Here is a 25,280-nt window from a genome sequence, read left to right as displayed (position 1 = left end):
GTTTCTTATTTCCATAATATCTTACGCTTTTTTTGTGCACTCCCGCTAAAATATAAGCAACAAAGATAATGCACGGAATGAAACAGCAATTATTTAATGGATATAAGTGAAACAGATTCAAGAAGACAAACTAAGCCTTAGGCGACATTCGAACCCGCATATTAGAGGGCAGGTTAATAGACAGCCTGCGCTAGCTGCTGTACCATACAGAGTGACAAAAATGTCAATCTCATACCAGGATAAAATGATTGGCTTGTCATCCCAGTTACCCAATATTTGAAATTCTAAATCAACTGGAGGGAAAAACATAACAGGAGATTGCGCTGATTATTTTAATTCATTTTTGTCCAATTTAGGAGCAGGATTTTGCTTTAAACTGCAAAAAGAGTTCTGAAATTTTTACTTCTGAAAATAATACCAGGATAAAATGATTGGCTTGTCATCCCAGTTACCCAATATTTGAAATTCTAAAATAACTGGAGGGAAAAACATAACAGGAGATTGCGCTGATTATTTTAATTCATGTTGTTCATATTAATTGTTCAATTTAGGAGCAGGATTTTCTTTAAACTGCAAAAAGAGTTCTGAAATTTTTACTTCTGAAAATAATGCACAGCTATTTTCAATTTCAATAACACGAGAGAGGTTTTAAACACGAATTATTTCGTACACAAGTTATTTACACAAGTCAAAGTTATTTGATCAGGACAATTCTGGTATTAAAAATTTCTATTTTCTACTCGCATATAAAATACATGTTTAGTCTTAATAAAACCATTTTATCTTTGCTTCTCATCCAAATAAATTTTCTAAATAAACAAATTTCAAACAAAATTGTCGATGTGTTTCTTATTTCTATAATATCTTACGCTTTTTATGTGCACTCCCGCTAAAATATAAGCAACAAAGGTAATGCACGGAATGAAACAGCAATTATTTAATGGATATAAGTGAAACAGATTCAAGAAGACAAACTAAGCCTTAGGCTACATTCGAACCCGCATATTAGAGTGCAGGTTAATAGACAGCCTGCGCTAGCTGCTGTACCATACAGAGCGACAAAAATGTCAATCTCATACCAGGATTTTTTGTATAAAATGATTGGCTTGTCATCCCAGTTACCCAATATTTGAAATTCTAAAATAAATGGAGGGAAAAACATAACAGGAGATTGCGCTGATTATTTTAATTCACTTTTGTCCAATTTAGAAGCAAGATTTTGCTTTAAACTGCAAAAGGAGTTCTGCAATTTTTATTTCTGAAAATAATGCACAGCTATTTTCAATTTCAATAACACGAGAGAGGTTTTAACACGAATTATTTCGTACACGAGTTATTAACACAAGTCAAAGTTATTTGATCAGGACAATTCTGGTATTAAAAATTTCTATTTTCTACTCGCATATAAAATACATGTTTAGTCTTAATAAAACCATTTTATCTTTGCTTCTCATCCAAATAAATTTTCTAAATAAACAAATTTCAAACAAAATTGTCGATGTGTTTCTTATTTCTATAATATCTTACGCTTTTTATGTGCACTCCCGCTAAAATATAAGCAACAAAGGTAATGCACGGAATGAAACAGCAATTATTTAATGGATATAAGTGAAACAGATTCAAGAAGACAAACTAAGCCTTAGGCGACATTCGAACCCGCATATTAGAGGGCAGGTTAATAGACAGCCTGCGCTAGCTGCTGTACCATACAGAGTGACAAAAATGTCAATCTCATACCAGGATTTTTTGTATAAAATGATTGGCTTGTCATCCCAGTTACCCAATATTTGAAATTCTAAAATAACTGGAGGGAAAAACATAACAGGAGATTGCGCTGATTATTTTAATTCATTTTTCTCCAATTTAGGGGCAGGATTTTGCTTTAAACTGCAAAAAGAGTTCTGAAATTTTTACTTCTGAAAATATTGCACAGCTATTTTCAATTTCAATAACACGAGAGAGGTTTTAAACACGAATTATTTCGTACACGAGTTATTAACACAAGTCAAAGATATTTGATCAGGACAATTCTGGTATTAAAAATTTCTATTTTCTACTCGCATATAAAATACATGTTTAGTCTTAAGAAAACCATTTTATATCTTTGCTTCTCATCCAAATAAATTTTCTAAATAAACAAATTTCAAACAAAAAATTGAATAACAAACAAGGGATTTCTGAAGTTAAATAGCATAAAACTGAATGTTATGCCATGAAACTATGGTTTCTAAAGTTCTAAGTGGCTATACTAACAGATTTGAGAACATTATTCAGTTTTTATCATTAGATTAATCAGTAATAAATTTTACGTTAGATGATATATTTCCTGTTGCTTGATATAGTAATATGAGAAACTAATTAATCAATTGTCGATGTGTTTCTTATTTCCATAATATCTTACGCTTTTTTTGTGCACTCCCGCTAAAATATAAGCAACAAAGATAATGCACGGAATGAAACAGCAATTATTTAATGGATATAAGTGAAACAGATTCAAGAAGACAAACTAAGCCTTAGGCGACATTCGAACCCGCATATTAGAGGGCAGGTTAATAGACAGCCTGCGCTAGCTGCTGTACCATACAGAGTGACAAAAATGTCAATCTCATACCAGGATTTTTTGTATAAAATGATTGGCTTGTCATCCCAGTTACCCAATATTTGAAATTCTAAAATAACTGGAGGGAAAAACATAACAGGAGATTGCGTTGATTATTTTAATTCATGTTGTTCATGTTAATTGTTCAATTTAAGAGCAGGATTTTGGTTTAAACTGCAAAAGGATTTCTGCAATTTTTATTTCTGAAAATAATGCACAGCTATTTTCAATTTCAATAACACGAGAGAGGTTTTAAACACGAATTATTTCGTACACGAGTTATTAACACAAGTAAAAGTTATTTGATCAGGACAATTCTGGTATTAAAAATTTCTATTTTCTACTCGCATATAAAATACATGTTTAGTCTTAATAAACCATTTTATATCTTTGCTTCTCATCCAAATAAATTTTCTAAATAAACAAATTTCAAACAAAAAATTGAATAACAAACACGGGATTTCTGAAGTTAAATAGCATAAAAGTGAATGTTATGCCATGAAACTATGGTTTCTAAAGTTCTAAGTGGCTATACTAACAGATTTGAGAACATTATTCAGTTTTTATCATTAGATTAATCAGTAATAACTTTTACGTTAGATAATATATTTCCTGTTGCTTGATATAGTAATATGAGAAACTAATTAATCAATTGTCGATGTGTTTCTTATTTCCATAATATCTTACGCTTTTTTTGTGCACTCCCGCTAAAATATAAGCAACAAAGATAATGCACGGAATGAAACAGCAATTATTTAATGGATATAAGTGAAACAGATTCAAGAAGACAAACTAAGCCTTAGGCTACATTCGAACCCGCATATTAGAGAGCAGGTTAATAGACAGCCTGCGCTAGCTGCTGTACCATACAGAGCGACAAAAATGTCAATCTCATACCAGGATTTTTTGTATAAAATGATTTACTTGTCATCCCAGTTACCCAATATTTGAAATTCTAAAATAAATGGAGGGAAAAACATAACAGGAGATTGCGCTGATTATTTTAATTCATTTTTGTCCAATTTAGAAGCAAGATTTTGGTTTAAACTGCAAAAGGATTTCTGCAATTTTTATTTCTGAAAATAATGCACAGCTATTTTCAATTTCAATAACACGAGAGAGGTTTTAAACACGAATTATTTCGTACACGAGTTATTAACACAAGTAAAAGTTATTTGATCAGGACAATTCTGGTATTAAAAATTTCTATTTTCTACTCGCATATAAAATACATGTTTAGTCTTAATAAACCATTTTATATCTTTGCTTCTCATCCAAATAAATTTTCTAAATAAACAAATTTCAAACAAAAAATTGAATAACAAACACGGGATTTCTGAAGTTAAATAGCATAAAAGTGAATGTTATGCCATGAAACTATGGTTTCTAAAGTTCTAAGTGGCTATACTAACAGATTTGAGAACATTATTCAGTTTTTATCATTAGATTAATCAGTAATAACTTTTACGTTAGATAATATATTTCCTGTTGCTTGATATAGTAATATGAGAAACTAATTAATCAATTGTCGATGTGTTTCTTATTTCCATAATATCTTACGCTTTCTTTGTGCACTCCCGCTAAAATATAAGCAACAAAGATAATGCACGGAATGAAACAGCAATTATTTAATGGATATAAGTGAAACAGATTCAAGAAGACAAACTAAGCCTTAGGCGAAATTCGAACCCGCATATTAGAGGGCAGGTTAATAGACAACCTGCGCTAGCTGCTGTACCATACAGAGTGACAAAAATGTCAATCTCATACCAGGATTTTTTGTATAAAATGATTCACTTGTCATCCCAGTTACCCAATATTTGAAATTCTAAAATAACTGGAGGGAAAAACATAACAGGAGATTGCGCTGATTATTTTAATTCATTTTTGTCCAATTTAGGAGCAGGATTTTGCTTTAAACTGCAAAAAGAGTTCTGAAATTTTTACTTCTGAAAATAATGCACAGCTATTTTCAATTTCAATAACACGAGAGAGGTTTTAAACACGAATTATTTCGTACACGAGTTATTAACACAAGTAAAAGTTATTTGATCAGGACAATTCTGGTATTAAAAATTTCTATTTTCTACTCGCATATAAAATACATGTTTAGTCTTAATAAAACCATTTTATATCTTTGCTTCTCATCCAAATAAATTTTCTAAATAAACAAATTTCAAACAAAATTGTCGATGTGTTTCTTATTTCTATAATATCTTACGCTTTTTATGTGCACTCCCGCTAAAATATAAGCAACAAAGGTAATGCACGGAATGAAACAGCAATTATTTAATGGATATAAGTGAAACAGATTCAAGAAGACAAACTAAGCCTTAGGCTACATTCGAACCCGCATATTAGAGAGCAGGTTAATAGACAGCCTGCGCTAGCTGCTGTACCATACAGAGCGACAAAAATGTCAATCTCATACCAGGATTTTTTGTATAAAATGATTGGCTTGTCATCCCAGTTACCCAATATTTGAAATTCTAAAATAAATGGAGGGAAAAACATAACAGGAGATTGCGCTGATTATTTTAATTCATTTTTGTCCAATTTAGAAGCAAGATTTTGCTTTAAACTGCAAAAGGAGTTCTGCAATTTTTATTTCTGAAAATAATGCACAGCTATTTTCAATTTCAATAACACGAGAGAGGTTTTAAACACGAATTATTTCGTACACGAGTTATTAACACAAGTAAAAGTTATTTGATCAGGACAATTCTGGTATTAAAAATTTCTATTTTCTATTCGCATATAAAATACATGTTTAGTCTTAATAAAACCATTTTATATCTTTGCGTCTCATCCAAATAAATTTTCTAAATAAACAAATTTCAAACAAAAAATTGAATAACAAACACGGGATTTCTGAAATTAAATAGCATAAAATTGAATGTTATGCCATGAAACTATGGTTTCTAAAGTTCTAAGTGGCTATACTAACAGATTTGAGAACATTATTCAGTTTTCATCATTAGATTAATCAGTAATAACTTTTACGTTAGATAATATATTTCCTGTTGCTTGATATAGTAATATGAGAAACTAATTAATCAATTGTCGATGTGTTTCTTATTTCTATAATATCTTACGCTTTTTTTGTGCACTCCCGCTAAAATATAAGCAACAAAGGTAATGCACGGAATGAAACAGCAATTATTTAATGGATATAAGTGAAACAGATTCAAGAAGACAAACTAAGCCTTAGGCGACATTCGAACCCGCATATTAGAGGGCAGGTTAATAGACAGCCTGCGCTAGCTGCTGTACCATACAGAGTGACAAAAATGTCAATCTCATACCAGGATAAAATGATTGGCTTGTCATCCCAGTTACCCAATATTTGAAATTCTAAATCAACTGGAGGGAAAAACATAACAGGAGATTGCGCTGATTATTTTAATTCATTTTTGTCCAATTTAGGAGCAGGATTTTGCTTTAAACTGCAAAAAGAGTTCTGAAATTTTTACTTCTGAAAATAATACCAGGATAAAATGATTGGCTTGTCATCCCAGTTACCCAATATTTGAAATTCTAAAATAACTGGAGGGAAAAACATAACAGGAGATTGCGCTGATTATTTTAATTCATGTTGTTCATATTAATTGTTCAATTTAGGAGCAGGATTTTGCTTTAAACTGCAAAAAGAGTTCTGAAATTTTTACTTCTGAAAATAATGCACAGCTATTTTCAATTTCAATAACACGAGAGAGGTTTTAAACACGAATTATTTCGTACACAAGTTATTTACACAAGTCAAAGTTATTTGATCAGGACAATTCTGGTATTAAAAATTTCTATTTTCTACTCGCATATAAAATACATGTTTAGTCTTAATAAAACCATTTTATCTTTGCTTCTCATCCAAATAAATTTTCTAAATAAACAAATTTCAAACAAAATTGTCGATGTGTTTCTTATTTCTATAATATCTTACGCTTTTTATGTGCACTCCCGCTAAAATATAAGCAACAAAGGTAATGCACGGAATGAAACAGCAATTATTTAATGGATATAAGTGAAACAGATTCAAGAAGACAAACTAAGCCTTAGGCTACATTCGAACCCGCATATTAGAGTGCAGGTTAATAGACAGCCTGCGCTAGCTGCTGTACCATACAGAGCGACAAAAATGTCAATCTCATACCAGGATTTTTTGTATAAAATGATTGGCTTGTCATCCCAGTTACCCAATATTTGAAATTCTAAAATAAATGGAGGGAAAAACATAACAGGAGATTGCGCTGATTATTTTAATTCACTTTTGTCCAATTTAGAAGCAAGATTTTGCTTTAAACTGCAAAAGGAGTTCTGCAATTTTTATTTCTGAAAATAATGCACAGCTATTTTCAATTTCAATAACACGAGAGAGGTTTTAAACACGAATTATTCCGTACACGAGTTATTAACACAAGTCAAAGTTATTTGATCAGGACAATTCTGGTATTAAAAATTTCTATTTTCTACTCGCATATAAAATACATGTTTAGTCTTAATAAAACCATTTTATATCTTTGCTTCTCATCCAAATAAATTTTCTAAATAAACAAATTTCAAACAAAATTGTCGATGTGTTTCTTATATCTATAATATCTTACGCTTTTTATGTGCACTCCCGCTAAAATATAAGCAACAAAGGTAATGCACGTAATGAAACAGCAATTATTTAATGGATATAAGTGAAACAGATTCAAGAAGACAAACTAAGCCTTAGGCTACATTCGAACCCGCATATTAGAGTGCAGGTTAATAGACAGCCTGCGCTAGCTGCTGTACCATACAGAGCGACAAAAATGTCAATCTCATACCAGGATTTTTTGTATAAAATGATTGGCTTGTCATCCCAGTTACCCAATATTTGAAATTCTAAAATTACTGGAGGGAAAAACATAACAGGAGATTGCGCTGATTATTTTAATTCATTTTTGTCCAATTTAGGAGCAGGATTTTGCTTTAAACTGCAAAAAGAGTTCTGAAATTTTTACTTCTGAAAATAATGCACAGCTATTTTCAATTTCAATAACACGAGAGAGGTTTTAAACACGAATTATTTCGTACACGAGTTATTAACACAAGTCAAAGTTATTTGATCAGGACAATTCTGGTATTAAAAATTTCTATTTTCTACTCGCATATAAAATACATGTTTAGTCTTAATAAAACCATTTTATATATTTGCTTCTCATCCAAATAAATTTTCTAAATAAACAAATTTCAAACAAAATTGTCGATGTGTTTCTTATTTCTATAATATCATACGCTTTTTATGTGCACTCCCGCTAAAATATAAGCAACAAAGGTAATGCACGGAATGAAACAGCAATTATTTAATGGATATAAGTGAAACAGATTCAAGAAAACAAACTAAGCCTTAGGCTACATTCGAACCCGCATATTAGAGAGCAGGTTAACAGACAGCCTGCGCTAGCTGCTGTACCATACAGAGCGACAAAAATGTCAGTCTCATACCAGGATTTTTTGTATAAAATGATTGGCTTGTCATCCCAGTTACCCAATATTTGAAATTCTAAAATAAATGGAGGGAAAAACATAACAGGAGATTGCGCTGATTATTTTAATTCATTTTTGTCCAATTTAGAAGCAAGATTTTGCTTTAAACTGCAAAAGGAGTTCTGCAATTTTTATTTCTGAAAATAATGCACAGCTATTTTCAATTTCAATAACACGAGAGAGGTTTTAAACACGAATTATTTCGTACACGAGTTATTAACACAAGTAAAAGTTATTTGATCAGGACAATTCTGGTATTAAAAATTTCTATTTTCTATTCGCATATAAAATACATGTTTAGTCTTAATAAAACCATTTTATATCTTTGCGTCTCATCCAAATAAATTTTCTAAATAAACAAATTTCAAACAAAAAATTGAATAACAAACACGGGATTTCTGAAATTAAATAGCATAAAATTGAATGTTATGCCATGAAACTATGGTTTCTAAAGTTCTAAGTGGCTATACTAACAGATTTGAGAACATTATTCAGTTTTCATCATTAGATTAATCAGTAATAACTTTTACGTTAGATAATATATTTCCTGTTGCTTGATATAGTAATATGAGAAACTAATTAATCAATTGTCGATGTGTTTCTTATTTCTATAATATCTTACGCTTTTTTTGTGCACTCCCGCTAAAATATAAGCAACAAAGGTAATGCACGGAATGAAACAGCAATTATTTAATGGATATAAGTGAAACAGATTCAAGAAGACAAACTAAGCCTTAGGCGACATTCGAACCCGCATATTAGAGGGCAGGTTAATAGACAGCCTGCGCTAGCTGCTGTACCATACAGAGTGACAAAAATGTCAATCTCATACCAGGATAAAATGATTGGCTTGTCATCCCAGTTACCCAATATTTGAAATTCTAAATCAACTGGAGGGAAAAACATAACAGGAGATTGCGCTGATTATTTTAATTCATTTTTGTCCAATTTAGGAGCAGGATTTTGCTTTAAACTGCAAAAAGAGTTCTGAAATTTTTACTTCTGAAAATAATACCAGGATAAAATGATTGGCTTGTCATCCCAGTTACCCAATATTTGAAATTCTAAAATAACTGGAGGGAAAAACATAACAGGAGATTGCGCTGATTATTTTAATTCATGTTGTTCATATTAATTGTTCAATTTAGGAGCAGGATTTTGCTTTAAACTGCAAAAAGAGTTCTGAAATTTTTACTTCTGAAAATAATGCACAGCTATTTTCAATTTCAATAACACGAGAGAGGTTTTAAACACGAATTATTTCGTACACAAGTTATTTACACAAGTCAAAGTTATTTGATCAGGACAATTCTGGTATTAAAAATTTCTATTTTCTACTCGCATATAAAATACATGTTTAGTCTTAATAAAACCATTTTATCTTTGCTTCTCATCCAAATAAATTTTCTAAATAAACAAATTTCAAACAAAATTGTCGATGTGTTTCTTATTTCTATAATATCTTACGCTTTTTATGTGCACTCCCGCTAAAATATAAGCAACAAAGGTAATGCACGGAATGAAACAGCAATTATTTAATGGATATAAGTGAAACAGATTCAAGAAGACAAACTAAGCCTTAGGCTACATTCGAACCCGCATATTAGAGGGCAGGTTAATAGACAGCCTGCGCTAGCTGCTGTACCATACAGAGTGACAAAAATGTCAATCTCATACCAGGATAAAATGATTGGCTTGTCATCCCAGTTACCCAATATTTGAAATTCTAAATCAACTGGAGGGAAAAACATAACCGGAGATTGCGCTGATTATTTTAATTCATTTTTGTCCAATTTAGGAGCAGGATTTTGCTTTAAACTGCAAAAAGAGTTCTGAAATTTTTACTTCTGAAAATAATACCAGGATAAAATGATTGGCTTGTCATCCCAGTTACCCAATATTTGAAATTCTAAAATAACTGGAGGGAAAAACATAACAGGAGATTGCGCTGATTATTTTAATTCATGTTGTTCATATTAATTGTTCAATTTAGGAGCAGGATTTTGCTTTAAACTGCAAAAAGAGTTCTGAAATTTTTACTTCTGAAAATAATGCACAGCTATTTTCAATTTCAATAACACGAGAGAGGTTTTAAACACGAATTATTTCGTACACAAGTTATTTACACAAGTCAAAGTTATTTGATCAGGACAATTCTGGTATTAAAAATTTCTATTTTCTACTCGCATATAAAATACATGTTTAGTCTTAATAAACCATTTTATATCTTTGCTTCTCATCCAAATAAATTTTCTAAATAAACAAATTTCAAACAAAAAATTGAATAACAAACACGGGATTTCTGAAGTTAAATAGCATAAAAGTGAATGTTATGCCATGAAACTATGGTTTCTAAAGTTCTAAGTGGCTATACTAACAGATTTGAGAACATTATTCAGTTTTTATCATTAGATTAATCAGTAATAACTTTTACGTTAGATAATATATTTCCTGTTGCTTGATATAGTAATATGAGAAACTAATTAATCAATTGTCGATGTGTTTCTTATTTCCATAATATCTTACGCTTTCTTTGTGCACTCCCGCTAAAATATAAGCAACAAAGATAATGCACGGAATGAAACAGCAATTATTTAATGGATATAAGTGAAACAGATTCAAGAAGACAAACTAAGCCTTAGGCGAAATTCGAACCCGCATATTAGAGGGCAGGTTAATAGACAACCTGCGCTAGCTGCTGTACCATACAGAGTGACAAAAATGTCAATCTCATACCAGGATTTTTTGTATAAAATGATTCACTTGTCATCCCAGTTACCCAATATTTGAAATTCTAAAATAACTGGAGGGAAAAACATAACAGGAGATTGCGCTGATTATTTTAATTCATTTTTGTCCAATTTAGGAGCAGGATTTTGCTTTAAACTGCAAAAAGAGTTCTGAAATTTTTACTTCTGAAAATAATGCACAGCTATTTTCAATTTCAATAACACGAGAGAGGTTTTAAACACGAATTATTTCGTACACGAGTTATTAACACAAGTAAAAGTTATTTGATCAGGACAATTCTGGTATTAAAAATTTCTATTTTCTACTCGCATATAAAATACATGTTTAGTCTTAATAAAACCATTTTATATCTTTGCTTCTCATCCAAATAAATTTTCTAAATAAACAAATTTCAAACAAAATTGTCGATGTGTTTCTTATTTCTATAATATCTTACGCTTTTTATGTGCACTCCCGCTAAAATATAAGCAACAAAGGTAATGCACGGAATGAAACAGCAATTATTTAATGGATATAAGTGAAACAGATTCAAGAAGACAAACTAAGCCTTAGGCTACATTCGAACCCGCATATTAGAGAGCAGGTTAATAGACAGCCTGCGCTAGCTGCTGTACCATACAGAGCGACAAAAATGTCAATCTCATACCAGGATTTTTTGTATAAAATGATTGGCTTGTCATCCCAGTTACCCAATATTTGAAATTCTAAAATAAATGGAGGGAAAAACATAACAGGAGATTGCGCTGATTATTTTAATTCATTTTTGTCCAATTTAGAAGCAAGATTTTGCTTTAAACTGCAAAAGGAGTTCTGCAATTTTTATTTCTGAAAATAATGCACAGCTATTTTCAATTTCAATAACACGAGAGAGGTTTTAAACACGAATTATTTCGTACACGAGTTATTAACACAAGTAAAAGTTATTTGATCAGGACAATTCTGGTATTAAAAATTTCTATTTTCTATTCGCATATAAAATACATGTTTAGTCTTAATAAAACCATTTTATATCTTTGCGTCTCATCCAAATAAATTTTCTAAATAAACAAATTTCAAACAAAAAATTGAATAACAAACACGGGATTTCTGAAATTAAATAGCATAAAATTGAATGTTATGCCATGAAACTATGGTTTCTAAAGTTCTAAGTGGCTATACTAACAGATTTGAGAACATTATTCAGTTTTCATCATTAGATTAATCAGTAATAACTTTTACGTTAGATAATATATTTCCTGTTGCTTGATATAGTAATATGAGAAACTAATTAATCAATTGTCGATGTGTTTCTTATTTCTATAATATCTTACGCTTTTTTTGTGCACTCCCGCTAAAATATAAGCAACAAAGGTAATGCACGGAATGAAACAGCAATTATTTAATGGATATAAGTGAAACAGATTCAAGAAGACAAACTAAGCCTTAGGCGACATTCGAACCCGCATATTAGAGGGCAGGTTAATAGACAGCCTGCGCTAGCTGCTGTACCATACAGAGTGACAAAAATGTCAATCTCATACCAGGATAAAATGATTGGCTTGTCATCCCAGTTACCCAATATTTGAAATTCTAAATCAACTGGAGGGAAAAACATAACAGGAGATTGCGCTGATTATTTTAATTCATTTTTGTCCAATTTAGGAGCAGGATTTTGCTTTAAACTGCAAAAAGAGTTCTGAAATTTTTACTTCTGAAAATAATACCAGGATAAAATGATTGGCTTGTCATCCCAGTTACCCAATATTTGAAATTCTAAAATAACTGGAGGGAAAAACATAACAGGAGATTGCGCTGATTATTTTAATTCATGTTGTTCATATTAATTGTTCAATTTAGGAGCAGGATTTTGCTTTAAACTGCAAAAAGAGTTCTGAAATTTTTACTTCTGAAAATAATGCACAGCTATTTTCAATTTCAATAACACGAGAGAGGTTTTAAACACGAATTATTTCGTACACAAGTTATTTACACAAGTCAAAGTTATTTGATCAGGACAATTCTGGTATTAAAAATTTCTATTTTCTACTCGCATATAAAATACATGTTTAGTCTTAATAAAACCATTTTATCTTTGCTTCTCATCCAAATAAATTTTCTAAATAAACAAATTTCAAACAAAATTGTCGATGTGTTTCTTATTTCTATAATATCTTACGCTTTTTATGTGCACTCCCGCTAAAATATAAGCAACAAAGGTAATGCACGGAATGAAACAGCAATTATTTAATGGATATAAGTGAAACAGATTCAAGAAGACAAACTAAGCCTTAGGCTACATTCGAACCCGCATATTAGAGTGCAGGTTAATAGACAGCCTGCGCTAGCTGCTGTACCATACAGAGCGACAAAAATGTCAATCTCATACCAGGATTTTTTGTATAAAATGATTGGCTTGTCATCCCAGTTACCCAATATTTGAAATTCTAAAATAAATGGAGGGAAAAACATAACAGGAGATTGCGCTGATTATTTTAATTCACTTTTGTCCAATTTAGAAGCAAGATTTTGCTTTAAACTGCAAAAGGAGTTCTGCAATTTTTATTTCTGAAAATAATGCACAGCTATTTTCAATTTCAATAACACGAGAGAGGTTTTAAACACGAATTATTTCGTACACGAGTTATTAACACAAGTCAAAGTTATTTGATCAGGACAATTCTGGTATTAAAAATTTCTATTTTCTACTCGCATATAAAATACATGTTTAGTCTTAATAAAACCATTTTATATCTTTGCTTCTCATCCAAATAAATTTTCTAAATAAACAAATTTCAAACAAAATTGTCGATGTGTTTCTTATATCTATAATATCTTACGCTTTTTATGTGCACTCCCGCTAAAATATAAGCAACAAAGGTAATGCACGTAATGAAACAGCAATTATTTAATGGATATAAGTGAAACAGATTCAAGAAGACAAACTAAGCCTTAGGCTACATTCGAACCCGCATATTAGAGTGCAGGTTAATAGACAGCCTGCGCTAGCTGCTGTACCATACAGAGCGACAAAAATGTCAATCTCATACCAGGATTTTTTGTATAAAATGATTGGCTTGTCATCCCAGTTACCCAATATTTGAAATTCTAAAATTACTGGAGGGAAAAACATAACAGGAGATTGCGCTGATTATTTTAATTCATTTTTGTCCAATTTAGGAGCAGGATTTTGCTTTAAACTGCAAAAAGAGTTCTGAAATTTTTACTTCTGAAAATAATGCACAGCTATTTTCAATTTCAATAACACGAGAGAGGTTTTAAACACGAATTATTTCGTACACGAGTTATTAACACAAGTCAAAGTTATTTGATCAGGACAATTCTGGTATTAAAAATTTCTATTTTCTACTCGCATATAAAATACATGTTTAGTCTTAATAAAACCATTTTATATATTTGCTTCTCATCCAAATAAATTTTCTAAATAAACAAATTTCAAACAAAATTGTCGATGTGTTTCTTATTTCTATAATATCATACGCTTTTTATGTGCACTCCCGCTAAAATATAAGCAACAAAGGTAATGCACGGAATGAAACAGCAATTATTTAATGGATATAAGTGAAACAGATTCAAGAAAACAAACTAAGCCTTAGGCTACATTCGAACCCGCATATTAGAGAGCAGGTTAACAGACAGCCTGCGCTAGCTGCTGTACCATACAGAGCGACAAAAATGTCAATCTCATACCAGGATTTTTTGTATAAAATGATTGGCTTGTCATCCCAGTTACCCAATATTTGAAATTCTAAAATAAATGGAGGGAAAAACATAACAGGAGATTGCGCTGATTATTTTAATTCATTTTTGTCCAATTTAGAAGCAAGATTTTGCTTTAAACTGCAAAAGGAGTTCTGCAATTTTTATTTCTGAAAATAATGCACAGCTATTTTCAATTTCAATAACACGAGAGAGGTTTTAAACACGAATTATTTCGTACACGAGTTATTAACACAAGTAAAAGTTATTTGATCAGGACAATTCTGGTATTAAAAATTTCTATTTTCTATTCGCATATAAAATACATGTTTAGTCTTAATAAAACCATTTTATATCTTTGCGTCTCATCCAAATAAATTTTCTAAATAAACAAATTTCAAACAAAAAATTGAATAACAAACACGGGATTTCTGAAATTAAATAGCATAAAATTGAATGTTATGCCATGAAACTATGGTTTCTAAAGTTCTAAGTGGCTATACTAACAGATTTGAGAACATTATTCAGTTTTCATCATTAGATTAATCAGTAATAACTTTTACGTTAGATAATATATTTCCTGTTGCTTGATATAGTAATATGAGAAACTAATTAATCAATTGTCGATGTGTTTCTTATTTCTATAATATCTTACGCTTTTTTTGTGCACTCCCGCTAAAATATAAGCAACAAAGATAATGCACGGAATGAAACAGCAATTATTTAATGGATATAAGTGAAACAGATTCAAGAAGACAAACTAAGCCTTAGGCGACATTCGAACCCGCATATTAGAGGGCAGGTTAATAGACAGCCTGCGCTAGCTGCTGTACCATACAGAGTGACAAAAATGTCAATCTCATACCAGGATAAAATGATTGGCTTGTCATCCCAGTTACCCAATATTTGAAATTCTAAATCAACTGGAGGGAAAAACATAACAGGAGATTGCGCTGATTATTTTAATTCATTTTTGTCCAATTTAGGAGCAGGATTTTGCTTTAAACTGCAAAAAGAGTTCTGAAATTTTTACTTCTGAAAATAATACCAGGATAAAATGATTGGCTTGTCATCCCAGTTACCCAATATTTGAAATTCTAAAATAACTGGAGGGAAAAACATAACAGGAGATTGCGCTGATTATTTTAATTCATGTTGTTCATATTAATTGTTCAATTTAGGAGCAGGATTTTGCTTTAAACTGCAAAAAGAGTTCTGAAATTTTTACTTCTGAAAATAATGCACAGCTATTTTCAATTTCAATAACACGAGAGAGGTTTTAAACACGAATTATTTCGTACACAAGTTATTTACACAAGTCAAAGTTATTTGATCAGGACAATTCTGGTATTAAAAATTTCTATTTTCTACTCGCATATAAAATACATGTTTAGTCTTAATAAAACCATTTTATCTTTGCTTCTCATCCAAATAAATTTTCTAAATAAACAAATTTCAAACAAAATTGTCGATGTGTTTCTTATTTCTATAATATCTTACGCTTTTTATGTGCACTCCCGCTAAAATATAAGCAACAAAGGTAATGCACGGAATGAAACAGCAATTATTTAATGGATATAAGTGAAACAGATTCAAGAAGACAAACTAAGCCTTAGGCTACATTCGAACCCGCATATTAGAGGGCAGGTTAATAGACAGCCTGCGCTAGCTGCTGTACCATACAGAGTGACAAAAATGTCAATCTCATACCAGGATAAAATGATTGGCTTGTCATCCCAGTTACCCAATATTTGAAATTCTAAATCAACTGGAGGGAAAAACATAACCGGAGATTGCGCTGATTATTTTAATTCATTTTTGTCCAATTTAGGAGCAGGATTTTGCTTTAAACTGCAAAAAGAGTTCTGAAATTTTTACTTCTGAAAATAATACCAGGATAAAATGATTGGCTTGTCATCCCAGTTACCCAATATTTGAAATTCTAAAATAACTGGAGGGAAAAACATAACAGGAGATTGCGCTGATTATTTTAATTCATGTTGTTCATATTAATTGTTCAATTTAGGAGCAGGATTTTGCTTTAAACTGCAAAAAGAGTTCTGAAATTTTTACTTCTGAAAATAATGCACAGCTATTTTCAATTTCAATAACACGAGAGAGGTTTTAAACACGAATTATTTCGTACACAAGTTATTTACACAAGTCAAAGTTATTTGATCAGGACAATTCTGGTATTAAAAATTTCTATTTTCTACTCGCATATAAAATACATGTTTAGTCTTAATAAACCATTTTATATCTTTGCTTCTCATCCAAATAAATTTTCTAAATAAACAAATTTCAAACAAAAAATTGAATAACAAACACGGGATTTCTGAAGTTAAATAGCATAAAAGTGAATGTTATGCCATGAAACTATGGTTTCTAAAGTTCTAAGTGGCTATACTAACAGATTTGAGAACATTATTCAGTTTTTATCATTAGATTAATCAGTAATAACTTTTACGTTAGATAACATATTTCCTGTTGCTTGATATAGTAATATGAGAAACTAATTAATCAATTGTCGATGTGTTTCTTATTTCCATAATATCTTACGCTTTTTTTGTGCACTCCCGCTAAAATATAAGCAACAAAGATAATGCACGGAATGAAACAGCAATTATTTAATGGATATAAGTGAAACAGATTCAAGAAGACAAACTAAGCCTTAGGCTACATTCGAACCCGCATATTAGAGAGCAGGTTAATAGACAGCCTGCGCTAGCTGCTGTACCATACAGAGCGACAAAAATGTCAATCTCATACCAGGATTTTTTGTATAAAATGATTTACTTGTCATCCCAGTTACCCAATATTTGAAATTCTAAAATAAATGGAGGGAAAAACATAACAGGAGATTGCGCTGATTATTTTAATTCATTTTTGTCCAATTTAGAAGCAAGATTTTGGTTTAAACTGCAAAAGGATTTCTGCAATTTTTATTTCTGAAAATAATGCACAGCTATTTTCAATTTCAATAACACGAGAGAGGTTTTAAACACGAATTATTTCGTACACGAGTTATTAACACAAGTAAAAGTTATTTGATCAGGACAATTCTGGTATTAAAAATTTCTATTTTCTACTCGCATATAAAATACATGTTTAGTCTTAATAAACCATTTTATATCTTTGCTTCTCATCCAAATAAATTTTCTAAATAAACAAATTTCAAACAAAAAATTGAATAACAAACACGGGATTTCTGAAGTTAAATAGCATAAAAGTGAATGTTATGCCATGAAACTATGGTTTCTAAAGTTCTAAGTGGCTATACTAACAGATTTGAGAACATTATTCAGTTTTTATCATTAGATTAATCAGTAATAACTTTTACGTTAGATAATATATTTCCTGTTGCTTGATATAGTAATATGAGAAACTAATTAATCAATTGTCGATGTGTTTCTTATTTCCATAATATCTTACGCTTTCTTTGTGCACTCCCGCTAAAATATAAGCAACAAAGATAATGCACGGAATGAAACAGCAATTATTTAATGGATATAAGTGAAACAGATTCAAGAAGACAAACTAAGCCTTAGGCGAAATTCGAACCCGCATATTAGAGGGCAGGTTAATAGACAACCTGCGCTAGCTGCTGTACCATACAGAGTGACAAAAATGTCAATCTCATACCAGGATTTTTTGTATAAAATGATTCACTTGTCATCCCAGTTACCCAATATTTGAAATTCTAAAATAACTGGAGGGAAAAACATAACAGGAGATTGCGCTGATTATTTTAATTCATTTTTGTCCAATTTAGGAGCAGGATTTTGCTTTAAACTGCAAAAAGAGTTCTGAAATTTTTACTTCTGAAAATAATGCACAGCTATTTTCAATTTCAATAACACGAGAGAGGTTTTAAACACGAATTATTTCGTACACGAGTTATTAACACAAGTAAAAGTTATTTGATCAGGACAATTCTGGTATTAAAAATTTCTATTTTCTACTCGCATATAAAATACATGTTTAGTCTTAATAAAACCATTTTATATCTTTGCTTCTCATCCAAATAAATTTTCTAAATAAACAAATTTCAAACAAAATTGTCGATGTGTTTCTTATTTCTATAATATCTTACGCTTTTTATGTGCACTCCCGCTAAAATATAAGCAACAAAGGTAATGCACGGAATGAAACAGCAATTATTTAATGGATATAAGTGAAACAGATTCAAGAAGACAAACTAAGCCTTAGGCTACATTCGAACCCGCATATTAGAGAGCAGGTTAATAGACAGCCTGCGCTAGCTGCTGTACCATACAGAGCGACAAAAATGTCAATCTCATACCAGGATTTTTTGTATAAAATGATTGGCTTGTCATCCCAGTTACCCAATATTTGAAATTCTAAAATAAATGGAGGGAAAAACATAACAGGAGATTGCGCTGATTATTTTAATTCATTTTTGTCCAATTTAGAAGCAAGATTTTGCTTTAAACTGCAAAAGGAGTTCTGCAATTTTTATTTCTGAAAATAATGCACAGCTATTTTCAATTTCAGTAACACGAGAGAGGTTTTAAACACGAATTATTTCGTACACGAGTTATTAACACAAGTAAAAGTTATTTGATCAGGACAATTCTGGTATTAAAAATTTCTATTTTCTATTCGCATATAAAATACATGTTTAGTCTTAATAAAACCATTTTATATCTTTGCGTCTCATCCAAATAAATTTTCTAAATAAACAAATTTCAAACAAAAAATTGAATAACAAACACGGGATTTCTGAAATTAAATAGCATAAAATTGAATGTTATGCCATGAAACTATGGTTTCTAAAGTTCTAAGTGGCTATACTAACAGATTTGAGAACATTATTCAGTTTTCATCATTAGATTAATCAGTAATAACTTTTACGTTAGATAATATATTTCCTGTTGCTTGATATAGTAATATGAGAAACTAATTAATCAATTGTCGATGTGTTTCTTATTTCTATAATATCTTACGCTTTTTTTGTGCACTCCCGCTAAAATATAAGCAACAAAGGTAATGCACGGAATGAAACAGCAATTATTTAATGGATATAAGTGAAACAGATTCAAGAAGACAAACTAAGCCTTAGGCGACATTCGAACCCGCATATTAGAGGGCAGGTTAATAGACAGCCTGCGCTAGCTGCTGTACCATACAGAGTGACAAAAATGTCAATCTCATACCAGGATAAAATGATTGGCTTGTCATCCCAGTTACCCAATATTTGAAATTCTAAATCAACTGGAGGGAAAAACATAACAGGAGATTGCGCTGATTATTTTAATTCATTTTTGTCCAATTTAGGAGCAGGATTTTGCTTTAAACTGCAAAAAGAGTTCTGAAATTTTTACTTCTGAAAATAATACCAGGATAAAATGATTGGCTTGTCATCCCAGTTACCCAATATTTGAAATTCTAAAATAACTGGAGGGAAAAACATAACAGGAGATTGCGCTGATTATTTTAATTCATGTTGTTCATATTAATTGTTCAATTTAGGAGCAGGATTTTGCTTTAAACTGCAAAAAGAGTTCTGAAATTTTTACTTCTGAAAATAATGCACAGCTATTTTCAATTTCAATAACACGAGAGAGGTTTTAAACACGAATTATTTCGTACACAAGTTATTTACACAAGTCAAAGTTATTTGATCAGGACAATTCTGGTATTAAAAATTTCTATTTTCTACTCGCATATAAAATACATGTTTAGTCTTAATAAAACCATTTTATCTTTGCTTCTCATCCAAATAAATTTTCTAAATAAACAAATTTCAAACAAAATTGTCGATGTGTTTCTTATTTCTATAATATCTTACGCTTTTTATGTGCACTCCCGCTAAAATATAAGCAACAAAGGTAATGCACGGAATGAAACAGCAATTATTTAATGGATATAAGTGAAACAGATTCAAGAAGACAAACTAAGCCTTAGGCTACATTCGAACCCGCATATTAGAGTGCAGGTTAATAGACAGCCTGCGCTAGCTGCTGTACCATACAGAGCGACAAAAATGTCAATCTCATACCAGGATTTTTTGTATAAAATGATTGGCTTGTCATCCCAGTTACCCAATATTTGAAATTCTAAAATAAATGGAGGGAAAAACATAACAGGAGATTGCACTGATTATTTTAATTCACTTTTGTCCAATTTAGAAGCAAGATTTTGCTTTAAACTGCAAAAGGAGTTCTGCAATTTTTATTTCTGAAAATAATGCACAGCTATTTTCAATTTCAATAACACGAGAGAGGTTTTAAACACGAATTATTTCGTACACGAGTTATTAACACAAGTCAAAGTTATTTGATCAGGACAATTCTGGTATTAAAAATTTCTATTTTCTACTCGCATATAAAATACATGTTTAGTCTTAATAAAACCATTTTATATCTTTGCTTCTCATCCAAATAAATTTTCTAAATAAACAAATTTCAAACAAAATTGTCGATGTGTTTCTTATATCTATAATATCTTACGCTTTTTATGTGCACTCCCGCTAAAATATAAGCAACAAAGGTAATGCACGTAATGAAACAGCAATTATTTAATGGATATAAGTGAAACAGATTCAAGAAGACAAACTAAGCCTTAGGCTACATTCGAACCCGCATATTAGAGTGCAGGTTAATAGACAGCCTGCGCTAGCTGCTGTACCATACAGAGCGACAAAAATGTCAATCTCATACCAGGATTTTTTGTATAAAATGATTGGCTTGTCATCCCAGTTACCCAATATTTGAAATTCTAAAATTACTGGAGGGAAAAACATAACAGGAGATTGCGCTGATTATTTTAATTCATTTTTGTCCAATTTAGGAGCAGGATTTTGCTTTAAACTGCAAAAAGAGTTCTGAAATTTTTACTTCTGAAAATAATGCACAGCTATTTTCAATTTCAATAACACGAGAGAGGTTTTAAACACGAATTATTTCGTACACGAGTTATTAACACAAGTCAAAGTTATTTGATCAGGACAATTCTGGTATTAAAAATTTCTATTTTCTACTCGCATATAAAATACATGTTTAGTCTTAATAAAACCATTTTATATATTTGCTTCTCATCCAAATAAATTTTCTAAATAAACAAATTTCAAACAAAATTGTCGATGTGTTTCTTATTTCTATAATATCATACGCTTTTTATGTGCACTCCCGCTAAAATATAAGCAACAAAGGTAATGCACGGAATGAAACAGCAATTATTTAATGGATATAAGTGAAACAGATTCAAGAAAACAAACTAAGCCTTAGGCTACATTCGAACCCGCATATTAGAGAGCAGGTTAACAGACAGCCTGCGCTAGCTGCTGTACCATACAGAGCGACAAAAATGTCAATCTCATACCAGGATTTTTTGTATAAAATGATTGGCTTGTCATCCCAGTTACCCAATATTTGAAATTTAAAATAAATGGAGGGAAAAACATAACAGGAGATTGCGCTGATTATTTTAATTCATTTTTGTCCAATTTAGAAGCAAGATTTTGCTTTAAACTGCAAAAGGAGTTCTGCAATTTTTATTTCTGAAAATAATGCACAGCTATTTTCAATTTCAATAACACGAGAGAGGTTTTAAACACGAATTATTTCGTACACGAGTTATTAACACAAGTAAAAGTTATTTGATCAGGACAATTCTGGTATTAAAAATTTCTATTTTCTATTCGCATATAAAATACATGTTTAGTCTTAATAAAACCATTTTATATCTTTGCGTCTCATCCAAATAAATTTTCTAAATAAACAAATTTCAAACAAAAAATTGAATAACAAACACGGGATTTCTGAAATTAAATAGCATAAAATTGAATGTTATGCCATGAAACTATGGTTTCTAAAGTTCTAAGTGGCTATACTAACAGATTTGAGAACATTATTCAGTTTTCATCATTAGATTAATCAGTAATAACTTTTACGTTAGATAATATATTTCCTGTTGCTTGATATAGTAATATGAGAAACTAATTAATCAATTGTCGATGTGTTTCTTATTTCTATAATATCTTACGCTTTTTTTGTGCACTCCCGCTAAAATATAAGCAACAAAGGTAATGCACGGAATGAAACAGCAATTATTTAATGGATATAAGTGAAACAGATTCAAGAAGACAAACTAAGCCTTAGGCGACATTCGAACCCGCATATTAGAGGGCAGGTTAATAGACAGCCTGCGCTAGCTGCTGTATCATACAGAGTGACAAAAATGTCAATCTCATACCAGGATAAAATGATTGGCTTGTCATCCCAGTTACCCAATATTTGAAATTCTAAATCAACTGGAGGGAAAAACATAACAGGAGATTGCGCTGATTATTTTAATTCATTTTTGTCCAATTTAGGAGCAGGATTTTGCTTTAAACTGCAAAAAGAGTTCTGAAATTTTTACTTCTGAAAATAATACCAGGATAAAATGATTGGCTTGTCATCCCAGTTACCCAATATTTGAAATTCTAAAATAACTGGAGGGAAAAACATAACAGGAGATTGCGCTGATTATTTTAATTCATGTTGTTCATATTAATTGTTCAATTTAGGAGCAGGATTTTGCTTTAAACTGCAAAAAGAGTTCTGAAATTTTTACTTCTGAAAATAATGCACAGCTATTTTCAATTTCAATAACACGAGAGAGGTTTTAAACACGAATTATTTCGTACACAAGTTATTTACACAAGTCAAAGTTATTTGATCAGGACAATTCTGGTATTAAAAATTTCTATTTTCTACTCGCATATAAAATACATGTTTAGTCTTAATAAAACCATTTTATCTTTGCTTCTCATCCAAATAAATTTTCTAAATAAACAAATTTCAAACAAAATTGTCGATGTGTTTCTTATTTCTATAATATCTTACGCTTTTTATGTGCACTCCCGCTAAAATATAAGCAACAAAGGTAATGCACGGAATGAAACAGCAATTATTTAATGGATATAAGTGAAACAGATTCAAGAAGACAAACTAAGCCTTAGGCTACATTCGAACCCGCATATTAGAGTGCAGGTTAATAGACAGCCTGCGCTAGCTGCTGTACCATACAGAGCGACAAAAATGTCAATCTCATACCAGGATTTTTTGTATAAAATGATTGGCTTGTCATCCCAGTTACCCAATATTTGAAATTCTAAAATAAATGGAGGGAAAAACATAACAGGAGATTGCGCTGATTATTTTAATTCACTTTTGTCCAATTTAGAAGCAAGATTTTGCTTTAAACTGCAAAAGGAGTTCTGCAATTTTTATTTCTGAAAATAATGCACAGCTATTTTCAATTTCAATAACACGAGAGAGGTTTTAAACACGAATTATTTCGTACACGAGTTATTAACACAAGTCAAAGTTATTTGATCAGGACAATTCTGGTATTAAAAATTTCTATTTTCTACTCGCATATAAAATACATGTTTAGTCTTAATAAAACCATTTTATATCTTTGCTTCTCATCCAAATAAATTTTCTAAATAAACAAATTTCAAACAAAATTGTCGATGTGTTTCTTATATCTATAATATCTTACGCTTTTTATGTGCACTCCCGCTAAAATATAAGCAACAAAGGTAATGCACGTAATGAAACAGCAATTATTTAATGGATATAAGTGAAACAGATTCAAGAAGACAAACTAAGCCTTAGGCTACATTCGAACCCGCATATTAGAGTGCAGGTTAATAGACAGCCTGCGCTAGCTGCTGTACCATACAGAGCGACAAAAATGTCAATCTCATACCAGGATTTTTTGTATAAAATGATTGGCTTGTCATCCCAGTTACCCAATATTTGAAATTCTAAAATTACTGGAGGGAAAAACATAACAGGAGATTGCGCTGATTATTTTAATTCATTTTTGTCCAATTTAGGAGCAGGATTTTGCTTTAAACTGCAAAAAGAGTTCTGAAATTTTTACTTCTGAAAATAATGCACAGCTATTTTCAATTTCAATAACACGAGAGAGGTTTTAAACACGAATTATTTCGTACACGAGTTATTAACACAAGTCAAAGTTATTTGATCAGGACAATTCTGGTATTAAAAATTTCTATTTTCTACTCGCATATAAAATACATGTTTAGTCTTAATAAAACCATTTTATATATTTGCTTCTCATCCAAATAAATTTTCTAAATAAACAAATTTCAAACAAAATTGTCGATGTGTTTCTTATTTCTATAATATCATACGCTTTTTATGTGCACTCCCGCTAAAATATAAGCAACAAAGGTAATGCACGGAATGAAACAGCAATTATTTAATGGATATAAGTGAAACAGATTCAAGAAAACAAACTAAGCCTTAGGCTACATTCGAACCCGCATATTAGAGAGCAGGTTAACAGACAGCCTGCGCTAGCTGCTGTACCATACAGAGCGACAAAAATGTCAATCTCATACCAGGATTTTTTGTATAAAATGATTGGCTTGTCATCCCAGTTACCCAATATTTGAAATTCTAAAATAAATGGAGGGAAAAACATAACAGGAGATTGCGCTGATTATTTTAATTCATTTTTGTCCAATTTAGAAGCAAGATTTTGCTTTAAACTGCAAAAGGAGTTCTGCAATTTTTATTTCTGAAAATAATGCACAGCTATTTTCAATTTCAATAACACGAGAGAGGTTTTAAACACGAATTATTTCGTACACGAGTTATTAACACAAGTAAAAGTTATTTGATCAGGACAATTCTGGTATTAAAAATTTCTATTTTCTATTCGCATATAAAATACA

This window comes from Stegodyphus dumicola, chromosome 8, assembly GCF_044657685.1.
Source record: "Stegodyphus dumicola isolate Sdum_Otavi_A_Nest chromosome 8, ASM4465768v1".
Lineage (NCBI taxonomy): Eukaryota > Metazoa > Arthropoda > Arachnida > Araneae > Eresidae > Stegodyphus > Stegodyphus dumicola.
Note: the sequence above shows the minus strand (reverse complement) of the source record.